We start from the raw sequence: 15,603 nt of genomic DNA, 5'->3' as shown, positions 1-15,603 counted from the left end.
AATGGATTCCTTGTTTTAGGTTTTTAATTACACTTTATTGTGCTATGTATATTAATACCACAGCGAAGTATCGTATGATTCATTTCTTGTAATTTTGTTACAGGTTTACAAAAACTTATGCCCAGTGACGCGTTCCAGTTGAACCGACGACGGCGTTGCGAAAATGCCGTGACTATTAACAAACTATAACGAATTGTTTACTAATTAATAATATTAAGTGAGTGCTTGTGACAGTGTCGTGTTCAAGTGTAAATGTTTATCGGATATTTTTATATTGGTAAGTAATAAACCTTTTTCATCTAGTTAATAACATAAGAATGAAAAGCTATATACCACATCTTCACTGATTTCACCAAGGCTTTTGATTGTGTTAAGCACAATTTTACATCATATTTAACATATCTAAGAGTTTTGTCACGCATGTGTAGTCAAGAATGGTTTAATTATGGAAATTACTATATCTAAAACATATGGTGAAATTAATAACTTTTATTGTCTTCAATTGGAAATATAATCCTGGCATGTCATGCCCCAGGGCTTAATTATGAGACCTATATCTATTTAAATTACAAAGTAAATGGATATATTAATACATTAAGAGCGGTTAATTGTTTTCTTATCATTAGAAATAATTGGTAGTACTCAACAACATTCTGCAACGCAAAACTTACAATACGTAACTCTAGATAATTAATTTCAGGGTTAGAAAATTGATTTATATCAATTTCAAGAGTGTGAAATTAGGACATTAGGCATATGGAGGCAGGAATTACGATACACACTTACGTACAAGCATTCTTGAAATCTAATAATAATAGTGACCCGTGAGTTACAAGCCCTGTGGAGAGGTTGTATGTATGTATGTGTGTCAATAGAAACTGTCTGCATGTAGGTCATCCTAATGCTCATGACTTACTGCCATGTGGGCGATATGCGTTTCATATTCCATGAAACTGGTGAACAGTTTTCGATGATTTCTTGTTATTTTGTAGCGTTTTGATTGGTGTCATGTTTTGTTAGAAAATAATATGTTTTATTAATGGGAGATTAAGAGGCGGCGTTTTTTGTTTGTAACGGTAATCATCATACTTAATGTTTTTTGTTGTTTGAAGGTATATTTATTATATATGGGGCGCTATGGCTACTTAGTTAAATGTGAAACTGACAAAATACCTACATCTTCCTTTAGTAACTCTAAACCAATTCCCCTAAGCTATAATTCCGAAGAGACATTTACCAAGAAATGTATACTTTTATCGTTTACAATGAAATGATCTATTTATAAACGTTCATACATCAATATAATAACAGTAGGAACATAATGGCTGACTGTCGCCTCTTCACAATCCATTACACGTCTCCGATTGATTGGTATTGCACAATTGAAGCCGGTTAACACGCTGATCGGTTGAGGTGGTGCAAAGCGTGAGCTTAAAGCGATAAAAATATTACGACCTTTCGAATAAGTGGTGATTAGATAGGAGGCTTTACGGGTAGTCAGAAGCTAGTAAGTCTGACAACCGGTCGGGGTTGCCCGGGTTGAGGAGGTCAGTTAGGGCAGTCGCTCCTTGTAAAATTGTGGAACACAGCTACATCCAACAGTAGTAGTAGTTGAGGAAAAAGGCTCGGGAGATGATGTAGTGCTAGGTTTAAATTAAATAAATGATTTGAATTTGACTTTAAAAAGTGTCACCAGGAGGTAGCCAATAAAATGGCCGATGATGATGGTGACCCTGTTCCCATTAATTTGCAGAATTCATTTGGTGTTTGGTGACTGTTTGAAGGTTGACTAAACAGGTGGTTGGACTTATGGGAAAGCGTAGGCAGCAGTCAAGATCTTATGATAAAGTCATGGCCAGTAATGTTACCATAAGTAGAGATTTGCCATTGATGTTTTTGCTCAATGCTTAAACAAAATTCGTTTTTAAGGCTACGAATGCTAAATAATTGCAGTTCACCCCTTTGATCATGCTGTTTAGGTTTAATGAAACCCTATGAATTCTCAATAAGGTTATGGTTTGAACCACATCATAACTCAAGTTAGTTTTATACAAATTGGCAACGAGTGAAGTAACGTACAGTATTAAACTAATTGACTTATTGCTTTCTGACTGGCTGCACATTTATATGTAGATATGTACAGAATACCCACTTTATAAGCAATGGAAGATATTTTAGGTAGGTTTTACATCTCTTTAACATTACACTTAGTTTAGCCATACTTTAGTATATTTTAGTCAAATACAGAGGATTGCTATTATACTCTGTTGGGTATTTGGAAAGTAACACTGGTAACGCTTTTGGATAGTCTCCTCTTTATTGCATCTGACCTGGTTTAGTAAGTTGAACTTCCTAAGGACAGACAATAGTACAGAATTCGGGATCGAAACGACAGCTTAACGTGCCCAACAAATCACAGCAGTCCTGGCCATCTAATTAATTAGGCAACTCCAGGCTGCTTAGCGATCTGCGGGTTGTTCGAAAGAGGTACCGCGGCCCTAGCACATAAGAAGACCTACGACGGAACACGACGGCTTTTAGTCAGTAAGAGTCTGACACTCCCTCACCGCTGCTAACTCACAGCGGGAGGGGTCATTTGATGATTTTTTACGTCGTTAAAAAAAAAAAAGGCTGCTTAGCGATTAGCGATTCCACCACAAACAATGTCATCTGTGTTTTTTCTGTTTAGCCCAGTCTTTCATTTAGTGACGCATTATGCTTTTCAACGTCTATGTTGGTTTAACTGGGTTTTTTGCGTTTGTTTATCATTTGGATATCTTAGGCTGTGACATTGGCGCCTCTCCAGTAATCATGATTGAGTGGCGCATATTAAGCGTTATTAAGAAATTGTCCATCGCCTAATAAATGGCTTCTGCATAACGAAGCGTGAAAATTGTATTATTGTCATTGAGATAGATAGTTTGCAGGCTATGAACACCTTCAGAAATTGGGGCAATCTTATTCATCTTAAAAATATTCGCTAACTTATTAAATAGAGTTGGACCTGATTAGTGACTTAATAAAACAGTTATGTTGTAAATATTAACAGTCTCGTAGCAAATAACATTTGCCTTTTTGATTCCGCACTGGTTTTACTGACCTTTCCTGATTTCGTCTCTTTTGTTTTATTTTACATATTTTTATCAAGTATGCAGATTATTCGTTTTCTTTGGCATAATGTCAGATTTTGTGGTCAACTCAGTAGCAGAGAGGAGATAAGTGGAACCATTACTTTGATAACTAGGTGTTAGATCCTGCTTTGAATCTATGTTCTACATAAGGAAATAAGTTTTTTATTATTTTATTTTGTTTACAACTCTTGATTACCTATTCTGTAATATTGCTAACGTTATACAATGAAAAAAATATAGTATATATTTTTTCATTCCTCCTGGATTTTGTTCAGCAATTTGTTCGTCATACCCAATCGAAGTATTTCGAATCTTGTAGAGAGATAATGATTACTTCCTATACAGCCTACCTTCAGAGACAAGGCACAGCCAGTAGGTAGCAACCTTCATAACCGAACATCTGTTGACGGGAATGTTAAGGTGTCGTTTCGCAACCGCTCCTATAAAAGGCGAAACAGGTCATTGCTATTGGAACTCGACCTTAAGCGCACGCTGAACACTCGTGTTTATTTTACTTTGATTTGATATAATAATTTTTAATTGTCTTCTTGGATGAGACAGGTGGTATTAATATGAATTATGTTAAGGAAGGTTAGTTTATCTTTGGTTAAAACAAAAGCACTATTGTTCTTGTTAAATAGGGTATAGAACTACATATAACAAACCATATTTTACAAAAAGAAAAATTTAAAAACTGTCTACATTGTACCAGCAAACTGTTTAAAAAAAAATTGGTTGTCCCATAAGTGATCCCAAAGGGACTTCCATTTTATTATTCTGAGTCAATATTGTCAAAACGCCTTAAAAAATACGGAACTGAAAAAAAAAACACATTTTACACGACACGGCGACCACGAAAAGCGAAGTTGTAAATACAATTTGACCTTGACCCGAAATGAGTTGTAATAATAAATAATAATGAGTAATAATAGTGTTATGAGTAATAATAATTGATGAGTACTTCGCGGGCGTGTGTTAAGGAAAACAGTGGTTTTACGAATTTTATCGACTACGTCATGCGTGGCGCCTAAATTGTGATGTCAGATTATTGTGAATAAGTATTTTTTTTATTTGGTAGGCAGAGGTTGAGAGCCTTATATGGCTCTTATATTTTGGTTGACGATATTAAATTGTACGTTACTTCATAGGATACTTTAATGCCCATAAGTGTTTAAATAGTTTTTTTTTTAATAGACGAATAATATAATTCGAAATAAAATTGAGGTTATCAAAACGTAATTTAGTGATAGGGAGTTAATTTCTTTAGCTATTGATGTAGGAGTAATAATAATTATGATATACTTTTATGACTGTTTACCATGAAAGGAATAATAAATTCAACATTATTGTACTGCTGGAGTTTTTAACTGGTACACTTGTGACCTTGACCTAAAAGGAGTAATAATTAATTTTATTGACATTTCGCATGAATAAAGGAAGAATACAATGTATTATATTTTATGAATACAGGAAAGTGGATGAAACTGTGGTGATAATAATTTTATGCCGAAGTTGTATGACACATCAATAAATAAATTAATGATATGAATGCCCTTTAGTTTTTAGGGAAGTGGGACATAATAAAATGACCTTTGACCTTGACCTTGACCTAAAATAAATAGTAATGAGGTCTGAGCCAATCGCGAACTGTCATTTAGGGGAAGCCATGAAAGGCTAGTATTGGCACCAACTTTATTTAACATCTGTATCCGGTAAGACTGGAAGCCGACCTCAATATAATTGGGAAAAGGCTAGGCAGATGATGATTGGTTCAACATCTGGATAGGCATAATACTGGCGCCTAAAGATGACGTATGCATTTTAACATGCAGTTTTGTGGTGTGGGAAGATTGTAATTTGAGTTAACAGTATGAGGTCTAACCACAGTTTAACTACTAAGTACCTAATAGGTATTTCTGTGGCTTCTTAGTTTGTAGTATTTAGATATTCATTTAAGTACAAAACAAGGAAAATAAACAATAGTTTTTGTGGCTATGGGATAGGAGAAGCCAGAAATTCTGACAGTCTTACCATGTGGTATCGGGTTGCCCAAGTAACTAGGTTTAATTTAGGTAGGCTGTCGCTCCATGTGGAACTTTACTTAGATACATCTGGTTAGACTGGAAGCCCACTCCAACACAATTGGGAAAAGGTTAGGCAGATGATGATATTAGCTTGAAGAGCTTATCAAATTCCCATGACATCACATTACTTAAAATCCAGACACAAACTTCCCGCAAGTTCACTGTTATTCAGGCGGTTAAGCACTAAGTCACGTCTAAGTTATAAATAAACATTTTTGTGGCATCAGTCAGGCAGTTCTTAGAAACTATACGCTGATACAGTCGAGTCGCGTGGGACGGTAGTTACTGACTCAGTTGGTTTCTTTGACCATATGCTGTGGTTATTTTTAATATTTAAGAGGTACTAGGTACTTAATTTTTTGGTCTTTTAGATGGCAGTAGGCTTGGCCTGCTAACAGGGTCACTGATCTACCTGTTAAACAAATTTATTCATTTAATTCAGTGTACAAATGTAGGTTATAGAACTATTTTTTGGTGGGAAATCATCAATTAACCTTACGTGCAACGTGAGCGAACTGTGTACCAAAGCTGTGGTAACCCTTTCGAACAATTCCGCAGCTCTAGCTATTAGCACAGGGTTAGATTGGAAGACGATGCCATCGTTGAGAAATGGCTTGGCAGATTATGATGATCAGCGCTACATTTATAGCGAGTGTTGGGAAATTAATATTTTTATGGGAGTATTCCATAAAAATATTAATTTCCCAACACTTCCGATCATTATCTTCCCACAAATACTTAAACACCAAGCTACCGCATTTTACCTTCATCAAAAACAGGTATATCACCTAATCATGTATAAAAGCCTACATACCTATTTGGTAATACTTCTCCCGTAAGTGAGGGAAACTGGTCATGACCACATTAGAACTGATTTATCACTGGGAGTTCCGACAACTGTCAGTTTGTGAGTATTTTTAGACCCTGTATTGTGGTCTGCGAATATTATTAATAGTTTGCTTACGTATTTACTTGAATGGAAAAATTGAATAAGTTTTTCTTCACATAAAAACGGCTTTGTTTGTCCTTTTTAACGTTTTTGATCGTAAATCATTATCTCTATTCTTTATTCCCTTTTGTCACAACCACAAACAAAATCACATTTTTTATTAAACGGTTTTATTTAGCTCACCCCGTTTGTTTTATATTTATTATTTATTCATTCTTGGGTCAAATTTAGAAATTGAAATTTCAGAGCCTTCCTGTTGTCAGATTGATCTGAAATTTGGTACACACCTTTATTTCCGATGACAATACAATATAGTAATATCAATAACATTGCAAATCCAAGATGGCCGCCGGTACAAAATGGCGGATAACGTAGGTTTTATCAATCCCGTCAATGTGGGTATCAAATGAAAGTGCTCAACCTGTAGAATACAATGTACTATATAAAATTCAAATCCAAGATGGCGGTCTCTACAAAATGGCGGATAACTTAGGTTTTATCAATCCCATCAACAGGGGTATCAAATGAAAGGTCTCAACAAGTAGAATACAATTTACTATGCAAAATTGAAATCTAAGATGGCCGCCGCTACCAAATGGCTGATAACAATTTTTAAACGGTTTTATTTAGTTATATTCCCGTTTGTTTTATTCTTGGGTCCAATTTAGTAATTCAAATTTCACCCTCTTCCTGTCAACCGATTAATCTGAAATTTTGTATACACCTTTTATTCCGATGACAATACAATATAGTAATATCAATAACATTGTAAATCTAATATGGCCGCCGGCACAAAATGGCGGATTACATATTTTTCCGCAACCCCCTCAATATGGGTATCAAATGAAAGGGCTACACAAGTAGAATACTGTCAGCAACCCCAGCAGGGCCCAACAGGGCCAAGGTCTGCCTGGGCTGCGGGATTGTTCGAAAGAGTTACCGTGGCCCTGGTACATAAAAGGCCTACGACGAAACATAACTATTTTTAGTCAGTAAGAGTCTGGCACTCCCTTACCGCTGCTGACCCAGGGATGATTTTTGGCGTCGTAAAAAAAATTGACTTTTTTTTTAAATTAGATTGTAATAAATCATCAGGTAAGAGACCGTGTAATAATGATGCACTAAATGAATTAGATAGAACGAGGAATATTCGGTAGGCATTTTCATTAAATACTAAAAACTAGAAAATAAAAAATCGGTAAAAAAACTTTTAAGTCAAACGGTTTTATCTTATGTGCACTGAAAACTAGAAAATAAAAAAATAGTTACTTACCTGTCAACCTACGTAGGTGGTCTTGATCATATTAGACTAAAATAAAAACGTGGGGCCCCTCTGAAATCCTACCTATGGCAAAGCATATCTTTATACTTTGGTAGATCATGAGCTCGGCGTTCGCTGGTGAAGCCGCTACGGCTGATTATTGATTGTCAAAAACTCCAGTTACAATTATAGTAAGTCGATGCAATCCACACTTATTATACCTTTAGAAGAAAGTACTACAGCAACAGTTAATGGGCCCCACGTTTTTATTTTAGTCTAATATGATCAAGACCACCTACGTAGGTTGACAGGTAAGTAACTATTTTTTTATTTTCTAGTTTTCAGTGCACATAAGATAAAACCGTTTGACTTAAAAGTTTTTTTACCGATTTTTTATTTCATTTCACGATTGGTCCAAATATTTATAGTAGCTGTTTGCTAGGGTTGCACCCTCATCCGGTGACAATTGCCTTGCACATCCGAATAAAAAGTAGCCTTCCTCGATAAATGAACTCTAAGTACTTCGAAATATTAATATTTAAATAGTTCCTGAGATTTGACAAGCAAACTAACTCTTCAGCTTTATAATATTGTCGATTTTTACTTTGACTAACACAACGTCACGTTTATGATCAAAGAAAAAAAGAAACATTATAATTTATTATATTGATACTTAAACCCTACAAAACATGAGACTATTCACTACAATATTTCAAAAAGTAAATTGATTTTAATCCTGACCTACCCAAACGTTCTTCATTTCCGTTACAAAGGATTACGAAGGGATTTTAAGAGTATTTTTACCATAGAATGCGTTTATAGTGAAAGTATTTTTTATGTTATGAGATTTAATACTGTGGATACACATATCTTGTGGGTTTATGGTGTTTTGAACTTAGTTCCTTCTACTGCAATAGTTGTGTGCAGCCATTTCTCGTGCATTTCTAGCTTATATCTTTAAAAGAGTTACCGCAGCCCTGATACATAGAAAGGCTTATAGATAGAAGAAACATGATGGGTTTTAGTCAGTAAGAGTCTGACACTCCCTTATTCTGCACCCACAGCGGTGGTCATTTGATGGTTTCCCATTAAAAATAAGCTTTAATTACCACATAGGTATGTATTTAACTTATTCGTGTCTCCGTATTGACGATATTTAAATATTAAAGTTGATAGTAAACAGGCAAAGATGGGTTTACTTTACAACGCATATTGAACTTGTCCTATCGTTTTCTAATTTGCATATTAACCAGATCTTCAAGCAAAAACTAAGAAAAATAAATAATTACGAACAAACTAAGCTCCTAATAATTATTTGAAAGGATTATTGACTTCTAGTTAATTGGCTTTTTAAGTCGAAAGTGATTTAACCGTTTAAATATTATGAAAAACACGAAGCGCAATCAATTTGCATAAATACACACTTTTTAATTATGAATCTTGATAAAAAACATACTTTGCATAGATCCATCAGTTTTATTATGTAATACGATATTTTAAGCAGATTATTTTGGCCAATTCCTATTAAGGTTGTATCAATTTTAAAAATCTTTTACGGCCTATAAAATAATTTCCCGTTGCGGTTAATAGTTTAGTCACCTTTATGCTAATGTTTTGGTTATGTTTAAAAATAATTTAGGTCTACGTTTTGAATGTATTCTTCGTTGTAGCTCACACTTAATATTCTAGGAACAATGTGACATATTAAAAACATTTATTTTAATGTTATTGCGTTGAGGTCAGTGCATTCGATACGAATGGGTGTTTGTTTTTTTATTTATTTTTATTAGAATATACTCTAACGACAACAGGAAAATACGAATAAATATTATACGCAGTTGCATTTGCCAGCTTGCATACCAAAATGAAAATATTTTTATTATTTACTACATTGTCTTCTTATTCCTTTCGCGGTTAAATGTGATTTGTTGTTGACGTCTGTATGTCATTGATATTTAAATTAAAAAATAACTGTCGAATCACTGACGCATCTTTATCGGCGCGAGCGCAATCACACGTCATACACACACAAAATTGTATTCTGATTTGCGCTATTGTACTTACAATCTTAAATTCAGATAATCATATGATAAACCATAATATGAGTCATTTTAAAACGTTGTTTACAACTGCATAAAAAATACTAAGAAACGATAAAGTTGGCCTAGTTATTTTGGCTGCAAAATAGATCATGACTCAAATGACGATTAGCTTTAGATTTAGGCCTACACAAAAATAGATTCTCGGATTTGTATTACGCATATATTTTTCTATACTTATTTCACAATTATTAAACCACATAATATAGGTACTGTCGTGCATAAATACAAGGAATGCACTCTTCAATTAACGCGTACAATGAATAAATCAATGAGTGTTGAACTCGGTGACAGGAACGGGAGTGCGCGATCTATATGCGCGGGCGCTTCTGGGAATGAGACGTGTCGAGTGACCGCGCTGTGAGGTATTTTAGCTTTGTCATAGTTATATACTTGTCTTGGTTGGGCTTATGGGACAACTTAACTTCTTTAATTGGCTAGTGGTATTGAAATATTATTATGATACAGGCATAGGATATTTTCAAAACTCAGTGATTTTGTAAAAAAAATTGATAGGTACTAGCTTGTTAGGGAAACATATATATATTTTTAAAGAAATCCTTAAGAATACAAATCCCAGTATCTCAATCATAGTTGAAATTAATTATATGATCTTTAGAAGAGGACTCTGTGATGTAACTTCTGTAATTTCTTGAAAAATCAGAACAGATTTAAAAAAACTAGCAGTCATTTTCAGCCATGTTTCATGAGCATAATACAGCTCACGGGAAGCTGGCATTTCAACATAGTATAGTGTAAAATTAAATAATGGAATAGAGAAAGGAAATAGGTCAGGAAAATGCTGGCAACTTTGTCGCGGACTACAAAATTGTGAAGCTAAATTATGTAGTTCAAAACATATGTAGACTATTGTTCTCTTAATATCAGGTATTTTGCAATAGTCGTGTAAATGGATCTTAAAATAACTGCAAGAGAGAGAGAAAAATCTACAAATGCAAAAAAACCTTTTTGTATGACGTTCTATAATAGAGATGTCTTAATAAAACGTATTTTTTGCAAACATAATAATATTTTAGCGCCACAAAACAAGTTATTTTATTACACTATTCTACCCAAGAATTCAATGTTACCATTTAAGGGAATATTATCGAACATGGTAATTAATAAACACCTAACCGTCTCGACAGACGTTATTAACGTTACCGGGAATCGAACCAAGGACGCCCACTGACGGCTGATGAACGGCGCCCATTAATTACTGAGCATCCTCACTCATTGTGCTAAGTCGAGTTGCTTTTGTTTTCATATTTAGAATTGTATTTTTGTATATTTTTTATATGCGTTAATTATATGAAAATGTGCTTTAGTTGTCTTAGTTTTTCTTTGGGTCTTGGGACGAATAAATTTATGTTTTTTTTTAGGATGAAAACTAATGTAGTTGCAAACAAATTATGAAATTCTATAAGTGTAAATTGTACACAATTTTATTTCGAATATAATGACTTAGAAAGAACACTTAAAAAAACTTATAGCTACAGATAATTTACTAGATAACAATAAAACTAAATGAAGACGGACAAACAGCGAATCAGTTTAATCGTTAACATCAAGATACGCAAGTTGATCACCTTCACCTCACAACATCACATGAATCATCTATATACAGCAAAAACTTTACAATTATTATATAACCACTATAATATTGTAGAAAAAATAACTTTTGTAATGTATGTTATTGATTTCGAACAATACTTTGTTTCGTGTCAATCAATTTTGATAGCGCTATAAAAAGAATAAAATATATAATTTAAAAACGTGAGAATGACAAAAAAAATAAAACTTGAATCAAGTAGGTAATGCCCGAATTCAGGAATAATATAAACTTCAGTTTTTCTTAAAGCAACTGGGCCTTAGTGGATCTTAGATTTAAGTAAGCCATTATAAGAAGCTTAAATCTTTAAAATGTTCACCAAAACGTAGCTTAGCAACGAAGCGAAAAAAACTGAGTCTAATTCTAGCTCTAGTTTTTTGTTCGATATAATTATGATATTTTTTGCAATGTAGAACCAAACAGAACATTTTTATGTGTTTTTTAACATAATATGTTAAAATAACAAAAACTTTAAAGCTTTTTAGCAATAATTTTCCAAACCACGACAACTTTTAGCAGAGAACAGTTAAAAATAAGCTGCTGTTTGTTCGGCGACAAATTCCATGGTTTTATGTCAGGTTGACGACTGTGGCACTTGAGTAAATACTAAACAGAGAGGATGGTAAATGCAATATTATACCTACCTGATTTGGTTCAGATCTTCGTCCACGCAGATTAGTTTTACTTTAGGTACACGGCTCAGCAATTTTTTCCGCAATGTTCGATAAGATAATCATTTACCTTTCGTGATCAGTTTGATCTTTGAAATTTTCGACGTGGTTTTTAGTTCAGCTGTCATATTTTTATAACTTTATTTTGTAACTTTTTATAAGTCAGTGCAAATTAGACGCTGGGATCCTCTTGTTCTTCCTGCCCTGTTCCCAACTTACTTGGGTTCAACGCAATTAGTTTTACGCTTCCATGCTTGGTAATATCCTCGTTCAGGCCATGAATTTCCGTCTTTTCCTTGGTCTACCTCCACATTTTTTGGTAACGCACTCTTTTGTTTTAGCTTGCTTTACTTTTACCTACATGATGCATTCTCTGCATCACTCTCTACTCCATGGCACACCTCAGCGTACAATAATAAATAAGTTGTGTGAACATTAGCGTTATGTTTAACGAGCTCAGTTACAGTTAACAGTCCTTACTCCTTGTAGTTATGTAGTTATGCGATTGTCGTATGCATACAGCCTTCACATTTTATTTTTAGCTCTTGTAATTTGGGGAGACAATTTCCAAACATACAAGTCAAGTTGGAAGATAAAAAAAAAAACAAATTTTCCATGATACACAGAGCTTATACAAAATATCTGATAGCTTGAAAACAAAAGCATATCTGGATGTGTTGTGTCATGTAATGAATTTGATACTGCAAAAAGTATTCTTTTGCAAGATGTTAAGCTCTGTAGATCTAACGTTTTATTTCAGTAGATACGGTATCAAAAATCTATCATTTGCGTATTTATTATCTATATATAGATATACCGTACTATTATTAATTATGTTATCAAGTGGGTTTTCCCTCTATCAATCAAACGAGGAAATATTACAAGATTAGGTACAATAGCGGGCTTAAAAGTAACTCCTACGAATAGGTTACATACCACGTATAATAGTGTTACTATCCCAAGAAATTCTAGAACTGATCCACTAGTTCTTAAGATTTCCTATATTTACTACATTACAAAGTCTTTACATACTTACGATAAACAACATCTGTCAATCTCTACGGTTTTATTTAAATTATGTCTACAGTCATAAATAAATTAACTATTGCAGAAATAAATTGCTTTGTTACATCCGCAAGGTCCTGTCATTGTTTAATTTAATTGACATTTCAATTTAAAACAAATGGATATGTTACTTTATTATGTCTTATTTAAAAGACGCAAGTGTACAATATGTGTAAAGTATGTTTATACATAGGTATATTTTAATTAATCAGCGACAGCATGGCGCCAATGATTACTATAGTATTACTAACTACGTAACGGGATAAAATATAGCCTATGTTACTCAAGAAGAGTGTAGCTTTCCAACAGTAACGAAAGTTTTCTAATCGGTTCAGTAGTTTCAGGGCTTTTGGGGTACAAGCAAAAAAATGATTCCTTCTTCAATAATTTTATTAAATTAATATTATGTAGGTACTCATTGTTAATATTTAGGTTTGATAAAGTGATTCTAGAACATTTTCTAGCTAGCTCTAGGAAGCTCTAACATAAATTGCACCCTTAAAGTGGTTTTCTATCACGCGATCCTAGTGTCTGCCTGTGCCAGCCAATTCCTGAGTAACTCAGGACAGAGACAGGCAAAACCTCCCCCTGTCAGACTAACAACAGTTGTTAGTCTGACAGGGGGAGGTTTTGCAATAGTTTAATATTGAGGCGAAATTGCACGCAAAAATTTATGCAAATGATGGTTATTATTTGTGTATTATTTACGACTTATGATTATGACGTCATTGTGAGGGCTGTTAAAGAAATCGTTAAAAACACAGTTAAACCATTGGGTAGTACATAGGGGTATAAAGCCAGTTATTAAGTTAATGAAAATAAATAGCTAAATGGATAGTATGTCTGGATGATAGAGCAATAACCAATTATGGAGCAAAATATAACTGCACTTATTATGTTTTCACATGCATATAAAAACAAAGTGTTCAAATGAACAATTTACTCAGCTGTTTCACATAATATTTACAAAATTAAATAGGCACAAGTTTTTCAGCGCGTCACTGGAATTTCCTGTTCTGCTGAAGTTTTTAAACAGTCTGTTTTTAGAAACAAAACGTTTCAGATGATTCAATCAAGCAATTGAATTAGTCTGAAAACTCCTGTGTTTAAATTTGAATCAAAGGCGTATTTTATTCATATAAACTAATAGTTTCCTAATTAACAGTTACTATCTCTTGCTTAATTTATATTCTCATTAATATAAAACTAAAGAAAACTCTTCAGATTTCAGAAGTTAAAATAAAGACGGCATACTCTAATAAATTCCCCGCCTATTTGCCAACAAACGTATTAGCAGAACTATTCGAAAAAACATAAAAAGTGCGCAAGAGTGCAAGTGTCACGATCTCTGAATGAGCGGCGCGCGATATATCGGGAAGGTAAAAAAATAAAAACAAATGCTTCGTGCACCTTCGGCGGTGGTCGGGTATGTTCGGGTGGCCGACGCACCTGTCGCGTGCGCCGGTATTCCGCACTTTTTTTGTCCCTTTTCGAATTTTGTTTACATTGTTGGCTGTTTATACGTAATTGATATAAGTGGGAATGTTTATTTAATAACTATTCTGCCTATTAAATATAATTTTTAATGTTCTACGTGGTTTTGTTTGACGCTTTTCGGGCTTTTCCTTCTTAAGTAACTATTGAGTAACGTATAATTTTATGCACATATTTTACAAAACAATAGGCAAAAACGAAAGTGGTCACGAAAAAAAAACTTCTCACCTGTTCTAAGATTTACTCTGACAAAATGTTATTTTTATTTTCAAAGCAAACAGCTCATAGAATGTTTAGTCGGGTATTTATCTTGTTTATTCGGTTCCCATGGTAACGGGCCCATGAGAAAGGGCCATTGCCCATCAGAGTCATTGAGATTTATGTGACAGACAGAACTGGACAATTGGATAATACTTTAAACAGCGGACATGGGAGATACTCACCAATTAGTAGACACGATATTATTGCCATTTTTGTCGTTTTATTTTTCTCTTGAAAACTGAATACAATAGGACAGAAGAGTTTTTTCATCTCTTATCTTCTTATTCTGTATATTTATGTGCTCAATGTCAGTTTTATATTTTTGTGTGTAAAGTCTCGCACCTTTATAAAAAAAGCCAATCTCCGTCTCAAAGTTTTTCTCTCCATTCCAAATTACATCTCAATCGGTTCTGCCGTTCTAGAGTGAAAGCATAACAAACGAATTCACAATTCTGTAATGCGTAATTTTCTTGAATGACTTATTGATGATGATAAAGAAACTGCACTTTTGACTTTGGACCTTAACGCAAAACTGCAAGTAATAGATCAATTGATATGAAAACGAACTTTGTAACAAAAAATGGACTTCTCTTTAATCATTTGAAAAGTGAAAAACATAATCCCAGGCCACGGAACAAAACATTTTTGACACATACGAATGTAAGGTGAAAAAAAAATTGTTGCGTGGCCTGGAAGCTATAATTAGGTCCTTCTAATCTAGTAATTTCCATAAAACATATGCCATCTACAAAAATCATTACCGTCTTTCTGCAATCGGGTAAAAACGACAGTTCAACTTGCTAGTTTTTGGTGGGGACCATAAGTTAGTATCACGAAAAAACAGATAAGATCAGAAGCAGTTAAGCAGTGGTATATGGTCGAGGAACATACTGTATGGTAGCTGGACACTGTGGTCACCGTGTATGGGATGGGTTTAAGGTAGATTAGGATTGGTATACAGTGGGGTTTAAAGTTA

At 33.9% G+C, this 15,603-nt stretch overlaps 1 protein-coding gene across 2 annotated transcripts in view; it reads left to right on the top strand.

Annotated features, from left to right (window-relative positions):
• LOC110377444 (inverted formin-2) overlaps positions 1–15,603 on the top strand; it is a 98,757-nt gene that overhangs the window by 15,339 nt on the left and 67,815 nt on the right. For both annotated transcript variants that reach the window (XM_064040851.1, XM_064040850.1), the window contains exon 2: positions 104–277. The gene's annotated coding sequence lies outside the window, so the exon portion shown is untranslated. The remainder of the gene's footprint in view (positions 1–103; positions 278–15,603) is intronic.

The sequence above is a fragment of the Helicoverpa armigera genome, chromosome 23, assembly GCF_030705265.1.
Source record: "Helicoverpa armigera isolate CAAS_96S chromosome 23, ASM3070526v1, whole genome shotgun sequence".
NCBI lineage: Eukaryota > Metazoa > Arthropoda > Insecta > Lepidoptera > Noctuidae > Helicoverpa > Helicoverpa armigera.
Note: the sequence above shows the minus strand (reverse complement) of the source record. Positions and strands in the feature narration are given on the sequence as shown.